The sequence below is a fragment of the Arvicanthis niloticus genome, chromosome 7, assembly GCF_011762505.2.
Source record: "Arvicanthis niloticus isolate mArvNil1 chromosome 7, mArvNil1.pat.X, whole genome shotgun sequence".
Lineage (NCBI taxonomy): Eukaryota > Metazoa > Chordata > Mammalia > Rodentia > Muridae > Arvicanthis > Arvicanthis niloticus.
Genome location: NC_047664.1, coordinates 67,808,255 through 67,824,738, shown reverse-complemented (window position 1 = coordinate 67,824,738; position 16,484 = coordinate 67,808,255). Strand labels below are relative to the sequence as shown.

At 45.7% G+C, this 16,484-nt stretch overlaps 1 protein-coding gene across 15 annotated transcripts in view; it reads left to right on the top strand.

The window, feature by feature from the left end:
- The window catches only part of Apbb2 (amyloid beta precursor protein binding family B member 2), a 333,238-nt gene that overhangs the window by 289,591 nt on the left and 27,163 nt on the right, over positions 1-16,484 (top strand). The window contains exon 1 of one of the 15 annotated variants that reach the window (XM_076938582.1): positions 6,136-6,304. The exons of the other annotated variants lie outside the window; for them this stretch is intronic. The gene's annotated coding sequence lies outside the window, so the exon portion shown is untranslated. Of the gene's footprint in view, positions 1-6,135; positions 6,305-16,484 lie in introns of those variants that run through there. 15 annotated transcript variants of the gene reach the window in all.

The following is a 16,484-nucleotide window of genomic DNA, read 5'->3' as shown; positions in this document are numbered from 1 at the left end:
GGACCATGAGAGGAAGCCTGGTAAGGTCTAGCTAGGACTTAAAACCCCGGAGACCATGAAGGAATGGTAGGAGCTTCACCTGTGCCTGACTCTAGGCCCCTGTCATGTAGCCACAGCTCCCCATAGAAACAATTGTGGCCATCAGTCACGTAGGGGCAGCGCCCACAAGTCCCTCCTCATGTAGGTGAAGCATCTCAGGCCAAGCCAATAGGAAGCACCTGCTATCAGACCCAACCCACCCCAAAACTGTATATAAGATCCTATCCAGAGGGAATAAAGGTGTGTGAGAATTACTCCATCCCCTTGAGAGCATCTGTCACAAGACCTGTAACACTGCCTGGGAAGAGAACGTTCTTGCTCAGCTCTGCACGGCCAGTGCAGCGTCTCTGAGCAACAGAGGCTGCTGAGGCAGTGGCACCAGAGCAGCAGCAGTGTCGGCATGTCCCCTCCCTGCTCATGCCCTTGCTCCTCCCAGGCTGAGCCAGAGGTCTCCGTGGATAACCTTCGGTACATAGACCAACAATTAGCTTCACTCAAACTTGTCCCAAACTGGAAGCAATACAAATACCCACTCACTGGTAGATGGATAAGCTGCGGTACAGCTAAACAAATAGAAAATGGAGTGGAGTGTTTTGCAAATAGAAATCTCAGTAGTGAAAATAAATGAGCTTCTAACAGACTTAGCCATTCACTAAGTCACAGAAATGAGACTTCGAAAGCCACACACTGCATAATTCCATTTCTATGGCATTTGGGGAAAAGTAAAATTATTGAGACAGAAACCAAATGGGATAGTAAGTAAGGTATGGGGAAAATACATAGAAACATTTATCTTGGGGCTAGAGAGATGGCTCAGCTGTTAAGAGCACCAGCTGTTCTTTCAGAGGTCCTGAGTTCAATTCCCAGCACCTGCACTATGGCTCAGAGCCATCTGTAACTCCAGTCCCAGGGAACCTCTTCTGACCTCCTAGGGCACTAGACATGCACGTGATGCAGGAAAAACATGTATCCCCACAAAAAAAATAATACTAATAAAATGTTTTTTAAAAGTAATAATAATTTCCCTTAGCTTCACTCCTGTGCTTCTCCCTTGTCTCCTTGCCCCACATCTGCCTGGTCACATACTGCAAATCAAGGGAGGCTCGAATTTCTCATGTGGGGACACAAACATGGCTTTTCTCTAGTTGTGATTGTGGATGTTGTCAGACAGCTGCTTCCCCTTCCCATGGAGCATGGAGGTACCTGGCTGGCATTGTCCCCTGGCTTTCATTGTAATACTGCTTCCTGAGGAGAGAGGCCAGGGCCTGAGTAGGTAGGGAGGGGCAGGACAGGTAGGGAAAGGGCTGGGGAGGTGGGGAAGGGGCTGGGCAGGGCTGAGCACCTTGGAAATTGAGTGCTTGTGATGGTGTCTAGGATTCTGAATTCCTGGAGGGTGATGATTTTCATCCACCCTGCCCCCCACCTTCCGTTCCCCTACCTATTGGGAACATGGGAACTGTTGGTTGGAGGGACTAGTCAATCTCTTTATAGCCTAGTGAATGCCAGGGAATTGCCCAAAGTCTTTGGTCTAGTAGGAGGTTTTGTACGCTGAACATTGCATAAAGAAAATGAGCTGTGGTTCCTGCCCGGTGCTTGAAACTCTCCCACATACAAAGGTTCTGGTTGTAAACAAACATTTATTATAAAGAGCCTCTGCGTTGTATAGGGTAGGACAGGCAAAGCCTAGACCACTGGACAGGAGACTGTCTTGGGAAGGGGGCAAGCTTCCTGTGAGACAGCTCAGTTAGAGATCGTGTGCTAAAACCTGGAGGTCTTTTTGATAAAGGTCATGTCCTAATCTGCATGCAAGCCACGCTTCTGTCTCATGGATTTGGTGTGGCAGAGTGGGGTTTCTTCTGCAAATACACACCACAGCCTCCAGGAATGACTGTCTTTCCAGACAGAATTCTCTGAATTGGGAATATTCCTGGTCCTGACTGAGTCCTTGGCATCCACTGCCCGGGTTCTTTGCAGTTTTGAACTGAATTCGTTTCTGCCCTTTGCTTGAATTGTGATCACTGTTTGCATAATTCGTAATTAGGATTCTTGTTATTCAAAGTAGTATAATCAGCTGGGTAAGGACATGCCATCACCCGGTCTTTGTACCAGGCTCCCACCCCAGACCTCTGTGTTTTAGCCAATCCCCAGATAATCGAAGCCTTCATACAAGCGAGTGTGTGAAAGGTGTTGATCCCCCACAGCATCCTGCCCAGGGACCAAAGATCCAAACCCAGGGGAAACATAATTGCCTTCTGAGCTCAGAGTGGAGAGGGGACAGGGGTGTTGCCAGTTGACTCCTGTCTACCATACAAGGTGCCTGCTCTAGAAAGGCCTTCTCCATGTGCAGTCCACAAGACACCTGCCTGCAGAGCTTGTGTGGGGTCCAGAACATGGGCTGCTTCTTCATCTTCTTCTGCCCCAGGCCTGCGCACTTCTCCCCCACACTCTGACACTCTGCCCCTTTGTTGTAACAGTTATTACAGTATAGCGTGAGAAGCACAGGCCTGGGCGGGGCTGCGATTATGTAGTGTGATCGGAAGGGAATACTTAAACACAGTCTCAAGTGTTCAAGGGAACAGTCAGGGCTTTTTCCCTCCTAGTTTGGGGAAGAGGTGGCTGCTGGTTCAGAGCTGCTTTGATCTCTGGCTGAGGCGATCTAAACATTTTCGTGGATGATGCAGAAAGATAGTTCAGATTCATATTCTGTATTTCCTAGTAGCTCTCTTTCCAGGAGCGAATGAGAAGGCTTTGTTCTGTAATGAGCCAAGAGTGTAAACGTAGTTGTGACAATCCCTTGGCTTTCTTGTTTAATGTTTATACTCATCTAATCAAACAAATTGAAATTGGATTATGTCTGTTGCACATTATAATGGCTATTATCCAGTTTAAACGCAGGTCTGAAAGAAATAAAATTGATTTTTTTTTTTCCTGCCGTGCTTCTTGGGGATGTATCCTGGGTTATTGGTATGCCGGCTGTATTTTTCAGTCAGCTTTGTACGGGGTGGGGGAGGGAAAGATAAGTAGCCGCAGAGGTTTTTTCCCCCCTTAATATATTATGCAAATAAACTGCAATATTTCATTCTAATTAGGAAGCACAACGACTTGAGAGTTCGGTGAGCTGCTTCCCTGTTTTTATAAATCATGTCAGGTTTCTTTTCGTGTCAGATTCTTAAAGAGGATAATAATTTTGAGCAACATTCTTATTTTTAGAAAGAAAAAAAAATCCCCAGAATAATAGTGTACACCCTTATAATACTTGGTTACTACAGTAACAGCATCCTTATTTATCAGGGAACATGTTTGGATAAGTACCAAAATTTTACATCTGACTGAACCTATGTTTCTGGGGACTTGGATTATGTCCGTTCACACATTATAACGGTTATTATCCAGTTTAAATGTAGCTCCAAGAGAAATAAAGTGGATTTTTGTTCTGCTACGATACTTAGGGAAATTTTTTTTGGCGCCTTCATGTTGGAAGCATGTTTTATGGGGCCGTATAAGGAAGGGTACAGTGACCGATGCTGGGGACTTACTAGAAACTTGGAGTTGGTCTAAGATATATCACACACAAATGAAAATGTCCCAGTCCTGCTGACCACTGACCACTGCTAAAAGCAGGGTCATGAGCCAGAGAACACAAAGGCAAGGATGCTAAGCCCTGGAAGAGGTGACCACTGATCTGGACACTAACTCATAGTAGGTGTTTGGGAATGGGAGTCTGTCCTTTAATTTGTAAAAGTGTCATGTGCTGATTGCGTGTTCATTGAGGAATTTCAAAAGGACAAAAGTTACTGAACATAATTATTAAATGTAGATGCGTTATCCTATGTCAGGTTCCAAAGAACCCCCAAGACCCGGACTCCACCTCCTTCCTCCTTTGACTGCTAGAAGGACTCTCCTCACACACTGATCGACCATGTGTTGTTATAAAGGAGATTTATTGGAATCATTCATGGGACAAAGCACCTGGGGCGGGTCCCAGTGTGAACCATGTTCGTGCTCTGTCCTGGCAGGTTGGTTGTAGACAGAATGACTGTGTGACAGTAGCACAGAATATTGTCAACCATGAGAGCTTTGTCCCCAGCCTTGGTGGCCAGAATTGAGAACTCCATTGTGTAGGTTGACCGGTCCACCAGTCTGCCACCTACAGAGTTGGAGCTAAGGCCCCCAGAAAACACCACTTCTGGGAGGCATGGCATCCCAGTGTCTTGGAGAACAAAAGATGCCAGGCTCTGTGGCCAGGCTTGTATTCCTTACCACACAAGAACAATAGACAACAGTTTACTCCTAAAGCTCACTGTGAAGTGGGGGATGACCCAAGTGATCATCCGAAGGTGTATTCGCCAAACCACAGCCAGGGCTGTGGGGGAAGCCAGTGTTAGGCAACGAAGGCGCTGCCTGTTCAGAACCTTATCTGAAGCAGTCTGCGTGGACTGAGACCTGAAGAACAGAGGAAAGACTGGCCAGGTAAGCCATGTAGGGCAGGGCATTTCAGGAGGAGGGAACAGTTAACAAAGGCTCTGAGGTGGGAATAGCTAGACACATCCAAGGAACTGGAAGAAGACTGGAGGCAGCGCAAAAAGCAAAACTGTTTGCAGCCGTGGCTGGTAAGAGGAGCAAGGACCATATCCCGTGTGACGGCAGACTCCCCACCCCCACCCCGAAGTATTTGTGGATCTTTATTTCCATTGCAGGCGAAGGACCATGGGAGGGGTTTGAGCAAGGAGTATATTCAGAGAACATTGGTGGTTATCAAGTACGACTTTCCTACCAGGAGACCCCTCACTGTCCCATCTGACTGACTTGTTGCTTCAGTCCTGCTACAGTCAGGGAGGCAGAAAACCACCCTCGAATTGTGTGGGAGGGAGTAGAGCCACCTTGGGAAATCAGTCTCCAGCCTTGGTGATGGCTGCCCTGGATGCTGAACCCCAACCTCCTAATCACCCACAGCGCCACCTTCAGGTGGGCTGCATCCATACCTTGTAGTTTCTATAAGCTGATTCTGAGTTAAGTCTTCTAAGTAACAGCACTAACACAGGTAATAGACTCGGATCACTATGAAGTAAATAGCAGTGTCCCTACAGAGACACCTGCTAACCAGAAAAGGGAATTGTCAGCACAGATCCTGGTGCTTAGCATATGCATATCATAAATACTGAACAGATAATCAAGTGTTTCGGTCTGTTTTAAAACATGAACATTAAGAAATTCCAGCACACCTGCTGTGCTTCTCCAAATCAGACAAACTTTCTGGTTTAACGCACTACTTCATTTCTGCTTCTGTTTCCCATTTTCTTTTCTCTGCACAAGGAGTGGGGGGGTGGGGGGGGCATCTGAACAAAACACAGCCAATCTTCTACTTCATTTTGTTGATTAATCAATCAAATAACTCATTCTAGCTCAGCACAATTAGGCAAAGGAAGTATCCTGCGCACACAATGTAATCAGCAAATGAGCTTGCCTCCTCCTTTCAAACTTCTATTTTGACCGCCAGTCCCACTTAAAATGCTGTCACTTAGCCAACTGGACACTTTTCTGCTTCCATGTAGATTGGGGGGGAAGGGCTGTCAGCTAGAATGTTAAGAGTGCCAGGTGAGCCTGGCTTCAAGTCAGCGCTTCTTAAGAGGTGTCTAAGGCAGGGCTGGAGAAGTGAATTGTTGTAAGGGCTTTTGTGCAAATTAGCAGGTAGTCTGGAAACGTACCATCCAGTTCGCCCTGGGCTCCCTTCTAAAATCTATTCATTTCATTCACTTCATGCTCCGTGGAAGAGTCTGTTGTAGAGGCTCTCTGGCTGTGGGTAGTAACACACACACACACACACACACACACACACACACACAATGGGGTCAGAATTAACTTTCTTTACAAGCCCCGAGACTGTACAAAGGAGAATGTTAGTCACGGAACATAGTCTGGGGTGACGGGTTTGCACAGCCCCCTTGCTTAAAAGACCCTTGCAGCTGGAGTACCTGCTGAAGCATCTGGCCTGAGCACCTGGCAGGAGCACCGCAGGAGGGCCCCAGCTCAGCAGCCAATGGGAGATGGTGGCCTCACGGGTGGGGCGGGGCGGCGCGGAAGCAGCTAGCTTGAACTTGAGATGGAAATGCTGCCGCTGCTGATGCTACTGCCAATGCTTCTTGCTTCTGCCGCTGGCTTAAAGCAAGTGCACCCGGCTGGCTTGGCTAGGTTACCGGGTCCTCGTCCAAGAACCTCGGACAGTGCCTCCGCCCTGCCCTGGCAACCGGTAGACGGAGAACTCAAGGTGAGGAAGTTGGGGAGGAATGGCACGCCTTTGTCTGCAGGTGCGTAGGGTACTGGGCTTGGAGGTCCTGGAGACACACGGGACAAAGGCCACAGCCTCCCTGTCCACGGCGCGTGGTTAGCATGATGTCTGGAAGAGGGCAGCCAGCTGGTCTGAGGAGGGATCTTCCTACCCCTCTGGAGAGAAATGAGTGGGAGGCATTCCTTTGATCTCAGTTTACCATCGAGCGGCAAGAAGTGCTGGACTGTAGACCGACCGTCTGCACTGGGCATTTCTGTGCTGACCAGTGTATTCATCTCACATGTGCCCCGGGAAATGTTCATGTACATCTTTTCTAAATTAGAAGTGAAAAATGCTACATTTCTTAATGCAGTATTTGAATTAAGGGCAATATCCTTTGTGTAGAAAAACCTCATTTCCAAATAATTTTATTTATGTGGCAGAATATTGGTATGATTTCCATGGGTGGAAAATGCCTGAAATTCCCAGAATGTGGAAGCATAGCCAACTTATTACATGCATGTTCTTGGCACTGAAAAAGTAGTGTTTTTGAAAAAGAAAAACACAACGGTTTAAATATTGCTTACAACACTCGATTAAATTCTTGAGGAATCTGCGCCTTTTCTAGCAGTTACCCACTTCTCTGTCCCAATATTGTAACCAGGAACGTCTATCGATCCCCTAATGAATGTGTAGCTGTGAATCTTCATTACTGCTTTGGGTGAAGGAGCCAGGAGGAGGCGGGAGGAGGCGGTCCATTAGTCTTTTTCCTTCTTTTGATAACTCTGCCGGCTGCAGCCTGCCTTTCTCTTGGTGCCCAGGGGGCTGGGAGTTAGGGGGTGGGGATTCTGCCTGATTACCTCTAGTTTTCCCAGACCACTGAGCACTGTGTCTCTCCTCTAGCCTTGCCCTCTGACACAGGACATGTTGTAAGTTTTCTGCCTAACATCCAGATCTCCGCTACTTCTGTCTTAGTTATTTGCTTTTGGAAAGGAGTAAAGTCTAGAGATCTTTTGCAAGAAGTCAGAGGCAGAAAATGGTGTCAAGAAAACCAACCCTAAATTTGTATTTGTGCATTTTTACCTATAATTTTGTAAAAATCGCCCGTGACTGTGTCCTCAAAAATGCGATGGGAATCAAACCCAGCAGGGGGAGAGGCTTTCCATCAAGTGTCAGCCACTGTCTAGAAAGGAAGGTGCCATGGTTTTTGGCTCAGCGTTGGGAATCCCACTTTTTTTTTTTTTTAAACAGTGCACACATTATTTTTAGTTCTCTTGGCTTTTAAACAGTGGGGAGTCATTTATTTATTTAACAGGTATTGAACTTCAGAGCACTGAGCTTTAGTCTTGGGGATAGAGTGGTGAGCATAGTGGGTGCCTTTTTCTATTCTTCTGACTTCCACTGTGCTGTGGTGGGGCCAATTTTAGATCTTCTGAGCTTGGGCATCCCTGGAGAGCAGGGTGGACGACCCTGAGCCCTGACAGCTGTACTGTGAGGGTAGCTGAGCCCAGGGCTATGGCTGGAAACAGAAGGAACCCAAGCCATCTCCACTCGAAGAAGGGGTAGGGAGAGAGGAGTCAGGTCCGTGGGTCTCTCAGGATTGAACTTCTTACATCAAGCACAGACTCCTCCCAGAGCAGCCTGGGCTGTGAGCAGAGCTGGAGCTGAACTCTTACGGGTGTGAGCAGTGGTATTGTTCATTCAGCTGTGGCAATTCTAATCGGTTACAAAAACCATCATTCATGCCATCTCTTGCTGTCACCTGAGCAGCTTTTATCTTGAACAGACCCTCAGAAAAATGAATCTCATCCTGCACTACGAACTAAGCAAACCTTATGCCTCCCACAGTCCTCAGCGTGCCAAGATGGGTTCCAGGGTGGGGACCTCAAATGTATTTATACTCTTGATGCATCGATGTGGGGAGAAGATTAATACCAGATAACTTCATATTCATCTGGATTTTCAGTCTTCCACCAGTCTCAGCTATGATATACTAAATGGTTAACACAAACCATGGCTTTTTTTTTTTTTTTTTTGAGTTCTTAGACATTGCATCTTGTGCCTTTGCATGATACTTGTGTTTCATAAAATACTGAACTTTTAGATATACAAATGAGCAAAAGTAGATAGAAATTCTTCAGTGTCTGTTTTAGAGTTTAATTGTAATCATCTTTAGTTATAATCTATAGATTAATCTGTTTGACAGCTATAGAGAGTCTGTGGGTCAGACACTTTAGGACGTACACAGAGAATGAGACAGTCTATTCTCAAAGAAACACAGGAAAACAACTCTGAGAGCAAGATCATATAAAGGCTTAGCCTTCCTTGAAGACAGTCAACAGCATAACAGACAATAGTTAGCTCAGAGGAGAAGACCCACCCTAGGAGGTGAGGCTAGAGTTGGGCTTCAAGGATGGTATATGGACAGAATGACAGAAGGTGATGGACTAAGGAGACCAGAGAAGTCTGTGTGCAGACAGAAGAGACAGGTGGGAATACAGTCAGGCAGGATCCTTGAACTGTGGTAGCAGATTTGACTTTTGTTTTGATGGTCACGAGACCTCTTGAAGGGAGGAATGCCAATGTCTGATCTACTTCATTCAGGAAGATCCTAGAGAGGGCTGTCAGGAAAGGATCCTGTTCAGGCAGGATCCCACGTGATGAAGGGCATGAAGAGAAACAAGCAAGATGAGGGGTTGCTGTAGAGACTGAACTGACAGCTTGAATGTGGAAGAGGCAGGAAGGCGGTGCTCTGGATTCATTGGTTTTTCTGTTGGGAATACATGTTAATGGAAGTAGTCGTTGTTCAAGGACAGAGTTATTAAGCAGTGGAGTGACTCACTTTAAATTTATGTTGTGTCGAGACCTTGACTTCATTCCGTTGTCTCCTGCAGTCCACACTGTAACACTTGTGTCCAGTGGTCTCTTACACATCCGACTGTCTTTCCAAGACACGTTTACCCTTCGGTGCTCTTGACTGTCATTCTCTACCTGTTACTTATTGGAACACGAACATATTTTTTTCTCTGCTCTGAATTAAAATAAAGATTCAAAGTAAGGGGGGGGGGCAGAGAGATTTAAACCTACATTAGCTACCTTTGCTCCCAGGTTTATAAGGAGCCATTGATAAATTCTCCTTTTCTATATTTTTTACAATTGATAATTAAAACTTTTCTATAGGCATGTCAAATGAGAAGACTGGACTCCCCTAGCAACTTCACTGAAGATTCACTAGCATTTGGGGAGCTAGAAGGACCTATTCTTTGAAGAATAGGGAAGCAAAATACAGATGCTCTTCAACTTAAACTAGGGTTGCCTCCCTGTGGACCCATGGTAAATTGAAAATACTGTAAGCAGAAAATGTCTTTAAAACCCCTACCTGATATTGCTGCCTCGCCAGCCAACACACGGGATAGCTGCTTGGTTTTTTTTTTTTTTTTAATCTTGATCACATGACTGACTATAGCTCACTGCCCAGCATCATAAGAGACCATTGCACCAAATATTGCTAGCCTGGGGGGGGGGGAATCAAAATTCAAAGTACAGTTTTGACCGGATACGTCATGCTTTCCCTCCTTCAGAAAGCTATAAAAATGGTCAAGTTGAGTCACTCTAAGTGGGGACATTTTGGACTTATTTTTCGGAGAAATTCTTCTGTTAATCTCCTCTTCACTGCAGAATTATGAACCCGAAAGTTGAGGGCAACTGTGACAAGAAATATGGGTTTTGAAAATCATTTTAGTTTTGCAAAACTATGTGTATACAAAATATTCTATCTGCAGTCAGTATTCTAGCAGCTGGGAAGGCACAGAAGTGGGGGAACTGTCAGGCTTTCTGACCTGGAAGCCCAGACTGGTTACCCTACAACTTGTAAGCTTGTTGGGGGGATGAATAAATTATGACAGTTGAAATAATTATGATGGAAAGAAAGCAGAAAGCAGCTGCCAAAAGCATGGTTGTCAACTGGGGCCACGTTGGCCTGATTCTGTCATGTCAGAGCACGCGTCTGTTTGTCAGGCTACCTGCACATGGTGTTTTTGAGGGTCAAGTATGTTCTTGCCTTCATCCCTTCCCCCTGGAAAGACTCTTAAGTGTCACAGCCTGCTAGTGACATTTAAAAAAAAAAAAAAAAAAAGTGGCTGAATTAAAGGTCCACACCAATGCTATCTTTCAGGGTGGGCATGTAGGAATTCCATTAATCAATCTCTCTCTCTCTCTCTCTCTCTCTCTCTCTCTCTCTCTCTGCGTGGGGGGGGGAGAGAGAGATGGACAGAGACAGACAGACAGACTGACTGACTGAGACTGAACTCAGGGCTTTATGTCTATCACTGAGCGGTATCCACAGCTGGATTTTTTTGCAGCCTAGAGGATTTACAAATTGGAGAATCTTCTGTTCCTACATTGTGGTTGTTAGTGGTAGTTACACTTTGACGTTATTCACCAAGGTTCATGTGCTGGAAACATGGTCCTTGCTTGGCTGTTGTTGAGATAATGCATGCGCCTTTAATACCTAGGTCCCAGTGCAAAGAAATTGGGTCACAGGGCAGCATCCTGTAAGTTATTAAAGCAGGAAGTTTCATGAGAGTTGAAGTTTAGATGTGAGCCTAGAAGCTCTCTCAAATCTCTCCAGCTTCCTGTTTTGCCAATGACCCTATGCTTCCACCATAGCTAAAGACTGTCACCAGAGCTGAGCTGGTGGCATGCTCCTAGATCCCCAATAAATTAAACAGACTTCTTTTTTGTATAAAGTACTAGTCTCTGGTATTTTTTAGCAACCCAAAATGAAATAGCACACGGAGCCAGTGCTGGGGTCTGTCACCTATCTATAATAAGAATTCTTCTAGTGCTTTGCCCTGCCACCAGGCCCACGCTTGGCCCTCTGATATGATCCTGGTTTTTCTCTTTCCTTGGTGGTGCTAGGATCAGTTACCATCTCAAAACTTTAAGTAATGTCTTTAGCAGGCAACTGTATGTTTCTTTTTTGCACTGGGTGCTCTAGAAACCATTCGGTACACACGTGCCTACCTCATGCATGGCACTGCTGAATCCAATCATCTAGAACAGGATCAAAGACTCTTCTTGTAAAGACCAAGGAGTCAGTGTTTAGTCTTTGCTGGCATTGTGGCCTCTGAGTAAGCTACCTTGCCTATAGCATATACAGCCTTGACCTGCACCTAAGAGGATTGGTGTCATTGTGTTCTATACATTTAAATACATTTGTGGCAGGTCATACTTTACTAAGCTCTGATCTAAGAACACAGGAATAAAAGAATAACCTACAGTGACAGCTGAAATAAACATTGATTTTTTTTTTTTTTTTTTTGCTTTGTTTTGTTTTGTTTTGTTGGTCCTGTAGAAGCCAGAAGGCCCAGTTACCTTTATCCAGCTCTGAAAAACAGCCTCCAACAAGAATGTCTGCAGGTCAGACTCTTTAATCTCACACACTTTCCTTACATGATGCGTCTGTTTGAATTACCAAATATCAACAAATACAGGTAATAACAGAAAGGTGAATTCACACAGTAAAGCTGGAGTGATGCATCCACAGTGATGCCATTTTTGTTTTCTTAAGATTCACTGATTGACTGACTGACTTTCTTTAAGGACACGTCTGGTGATGCAGGCCTATAATCCCAGCTGTTTGGGAGGCCAAGAAAGGAAGATCCAAAGTTCAAGGCTAGCTTAAGCAAGTTAGCAAGCACCCGACTCAGAACAAAAGCAGGACTAGAGAGGTAGCTCGAGAGTGGGGCCATTTTTCTAGAATGCACAAGGCTCTAAGCCAAACAAATACATGCATGTATGTATATATTTGTGTGGGGGTACATGCACATAATATAAACAGTGAGAATGTGTGTTTGCACCTGCACACGAACACACACACAGCTTAAAAATAATAAGTGAGCTTACTATATGGGAAGAGCGCGAACATGTCACACTATAAGAAGGTAACTCTTGCTGGGACACTGTGCCCCTCAGGAGTGGTGCTCTCAGGGTCTCCCTCAGCTGTCCGACTCTCCTCTCCTTCTGCACACGTGTTATCTTAGCTCTTTTCCCTGAGTAACAAGCTAAAGTTTATTTCTCGGAGTGCAAACATAAAGAAAATTCCCTGCGGAGCCAATAAATCTTGATAGAAATCTATATACGGGGGAAATTTATGTATTGATTTGTAGGAGCAGAGGAACTGTTTTTCGTTTAGACAAATGTCCCAAAGAAGGAATCTGGTTAGGGACCCTGGAAACATCACTGTCACTGTTGCCGGAGATGAACAGAGTACAGATGTGCTTTGCTTTCACATAGTCACAAGAGACAAATGAATGAACTTCCAAGAGCTTGCCTCCCGCCCATTGCAGCGGAGTGGATGTCTTACGACACGACTTCAGATGGCATGAAAATGCAATATGAACTAAAGTCATTTTTAAAGGACTGTCTGTGAATTACAGTAAGAGAAAGAGAAATCTAGCCAGCTGGGTACACAAAGTTCCCTTAGGTTCTCACCAGTATACCTAAGGCTGGCAAGGGAATGGCAGAGTGCTCTCTGTTCAAGTCATTCATTCATCCCAAAGGGCTTGTTGATTGCCTGCCCCATGCCAGCCAATGATGTGTAATCTAGGTAAAAGGCCCCTGCTCACCTGGACTTGATGTTTTAGTCAGGGGAGAGAGGGAGAACTTATGCGTATATAATCAGGGTAGTTCATACGGTTCCAGTTAGCTGTGGCTGGGGACAGTGGAGCCTGTTAGGGGCGATGGTGATTGATCGAAGGGAACCTGCACAGAACATGGGGTGATGGGCAATAGACAAAAAGCTGGAAGAGACTGGTATGTTTGGGAACCCAGGGTTACAGGGTTGGGAAGGCAGGGAATTTGGGAGTGGCTGTAGGTTGGAGAGTGATGGGAGAAGACAGAAGAACACAGCAGGTAATTGCTGTTGTTGGCCCCAGCACTGAAGAACCATAGTCTGGTGGGGACAGAGAAAGACAGAGACACAGAATGAGAGAAAGAAAAGGGAGGAAGGGAGAGAACAGTCCCAAGAACCAAGGCCACACATCTCCTGAAGGAGAAGGTCCTAAGCAAAGTCAGCTGCCTAGAGTCAGGCTTGAGCATCAGGTTCCCACATGATCGCGCAGCACAGGGGAAGAGCTCAATTGAGTGTAGCCCAGACTCTCCTGGGTAAATGGCCTCCTGCTAGCTGTGGGGGTGAAGCCAGTGAAGTTCCCTGGACTTTGGATTCCCTTTTATAAAGCATGTCTCATGACCAGAGACTGCCTGTGCTTATTTCTGTAGCAGTGACTACTCTTTGTAGTGTTGTCTGTATTTCTTTAGACACTATTGAATTTATAGATTATCAAGAATACTTGCATCTAAGTGAGAGATGATTTAAAAAAAAAAAAAAAAAACCCATTTGATGTGCTGCTTACCCTAGTATTCCCCCCATCCACCCAAACAAGTGGATTCACAGAAGAGACTTTACCTACAGGCACAGTGTGGCTTTGCTTTAGGGTTTTTGGTTTTGTTTTCCCTCACCTCTTCACGTTTCTCGAGGAGTCTTATCGAGTCCTCGGGCGCTTTCCCACTGCAGATGTTTCTTACACGGTGTGGAGAGCTGCCATCTCCCTAATCTGTATCAAACTCTCCAGCAAACAAAGTACACTCCTCTGCCCAGTCAGCTAGAAGCCTTCTGGGTGGCATGTGCCTTCTCTGCTTTGAAAACAAAAGCCATGCCTTCACTGTTCATGTATGACATATATTATTTAATGAGCTCAACCTTTTCCCTGGAAACTGGGGTGTGGCATGAGTTACACTCCTCCCCCCCCACCACCACCAATTTGAAAACTAAATGTTAAATTTCCTCTCAGAGGGGTAAGCTTGTGTTTCACTTACGATCTGTACAAAGGAAAGCTGGAACTCTTCAACTCTTCTCCTCAAGAGGGACTTGGCAGAGAAAAACCAAAACAAGACACCCATTCCTTGGCTGTTTTTAAATATACCTCCCCCCTCTTCAGTGAGCTGCCAGTTTAACTATTGTGTCTTTTCTCTCTGGAATCATGAGAAATCCTTTGTTGAGAAGAACGTGCTTTGCATTTCAATATCTTTACCCCACTGTAAATCCTCAGGCACTCTTACTCTCTCTGGCCCCAGTTAAAGGCTGCCACTGGGGCAGGGGCTGGTAGCAGGAGCTGAGGGAAGAAGCCTACCCTGGAAAGGACAGTGTCCCTGTGTCAAGGCAGGTGTTCCAGTCATCTTCAGCTGCAGGAAAGAAAACCTGTCCCTGAGCTGAAGCACGTGAATCTCGCCAGAAACCAGATGGGTAATTTGCATAAACTTGTTATTCACTTCAGTCCTGAGGTGGAGAGTCCACAGGGGTCTGCTGGGCCTCTGGTTCCATCCCCTCCAGAACGGAACATAAAATTGTGATGCAGGTGACTCTTACTGGAGGTCACAAAAGAGGTGGTAATCCAAGACAAGTTATGGAGGGCAGACCTGCCTTTCTTGCCCCCCTCCCCCCCCAATATGTTCACGGCCAATTCACACCACCACCCATGATAGCTCAAGAGTTCTGTGGATCAATTCTCTCCCCCTGTAAAGATATATGTGTCACTGGTTCACCCAAATTACAGATGAAGTTGGAGAACAAAGAAGCCAAGGGCCCCAACCAAGGGCAAACAGATAATAAAAGTCGGTTAACCAAGGACGTGAAGTTAGACAGGAAAATGGACTGTCGGGTGCAAAAATAGGTGGAAGACTTAGATTACCACAGCTCACAGCTCTGCCTCCAGAGGTTCTAAAAACCTACAGTGATAAAGAAACGTATTTATAGTGGGCAAGCAGGGCCATAGCAGAGACCTTGCTCTGTGAGCCTGTGTGTGAGAAAGGGGTGGTTGTGATTTTGCATTGAGTAGGAAGTAGCTTGCCCAGGACACAAATGTGACGTCCTCTTTCACAGAACCATACTCTACTGTGTCGCTCTGGCATGCCGTTCCTGTTGCTGTTTTTCAGGAATGCACATGACAAAGTAGCTCTGTTGTCTGAGGTTTGTATTAAGGAAAACAGTGCCCATTTTCCTGCATTTGTTTTTGCAAGGAGCTGTGGCAAGAGCACGCTGATCAGGCAGCCCTGGTGAGCTACTTCAGTGGAACTAATCCTGGGCCTTGATTCTTCCCACTGGCGTCGTCTACACTGCGAAGGCTTGCAGCTGACTAAATTTAGCCTCCTCCACTCTCAGAACGGATCATCTCCTGTGAAGCCCAGCTCTGGGCCGATGGGTTTTTCGTTGTTGATGTTTGTCATTTAGCAAACATAACGAATGCTGGCACAGCCACCACTGTCTGTGACTCATTGAGGTTTTCCAGTGACATTTCAGAGCTCCCCTGAAATCTCTCTTTATGGCTGGTTTTCACTTCAACACTTAAAGCAAGCAGTATCACATAAGCCCCAAAGAATTAGCTCTTTTTAGATGTTTCCCAGGTCTTCCTGCAGGGGGAAACACAGCAGCTGCATGTCAGGGTTGTTTGTTCAAATGAGTCCTTTGCAATGGGTCTGAGTTTAAATAGTCAAGGCTATGCACAGAAGAAAACATCCTGTTCTCGGGTTTTTTTTATTCCCGGCTACTGGGCAAAGTTGTCTTCATGTGCTAGACAGAGGCATTTGAGAGGAGTGAGAAACTGAAAGCTCTTGCTGTAAATCAAAATGGAATCAAAGAAACATCATTTGCACATTCTCCTTAAAGGAAAAAAAAATTTATTGTTATTCTTAAAAGAAGAAACTGGCTAGAAGGACATTCTAAGAGCCTGTTGTGTGTAAGGTAGGAAACCTGAGACTCCATTGGGTCACTGACTTACAAAAAGTCACTTCTAAAGCTTGCCTTTGGTAGCAGGGTGAGGAGAGTGTGGAAGAGCATCCAGTGAGTCTAAGAAACGTTCCCTTCCTAGGTGAATATCTTCCCATGAGAGACAGTGTCCCTCAGAAGCCACCTATAGATAAGAGGGCAATAGGCCGGTGACATCTGTCATCTCACGGTAACCATGGTTGAGTCAGCTGATCTGGCTGCCTAGACAAATGTCCTCCCACTCCCTTACTGTCCCACAAGTGCCCTTCCAAAGCTGCATGCTCCATTGAAGATGACCTTCTCCTGCAGAGGAAGACCACCCTCCAGTCAAGAGTATACACATAGCTGCAGTCCCCT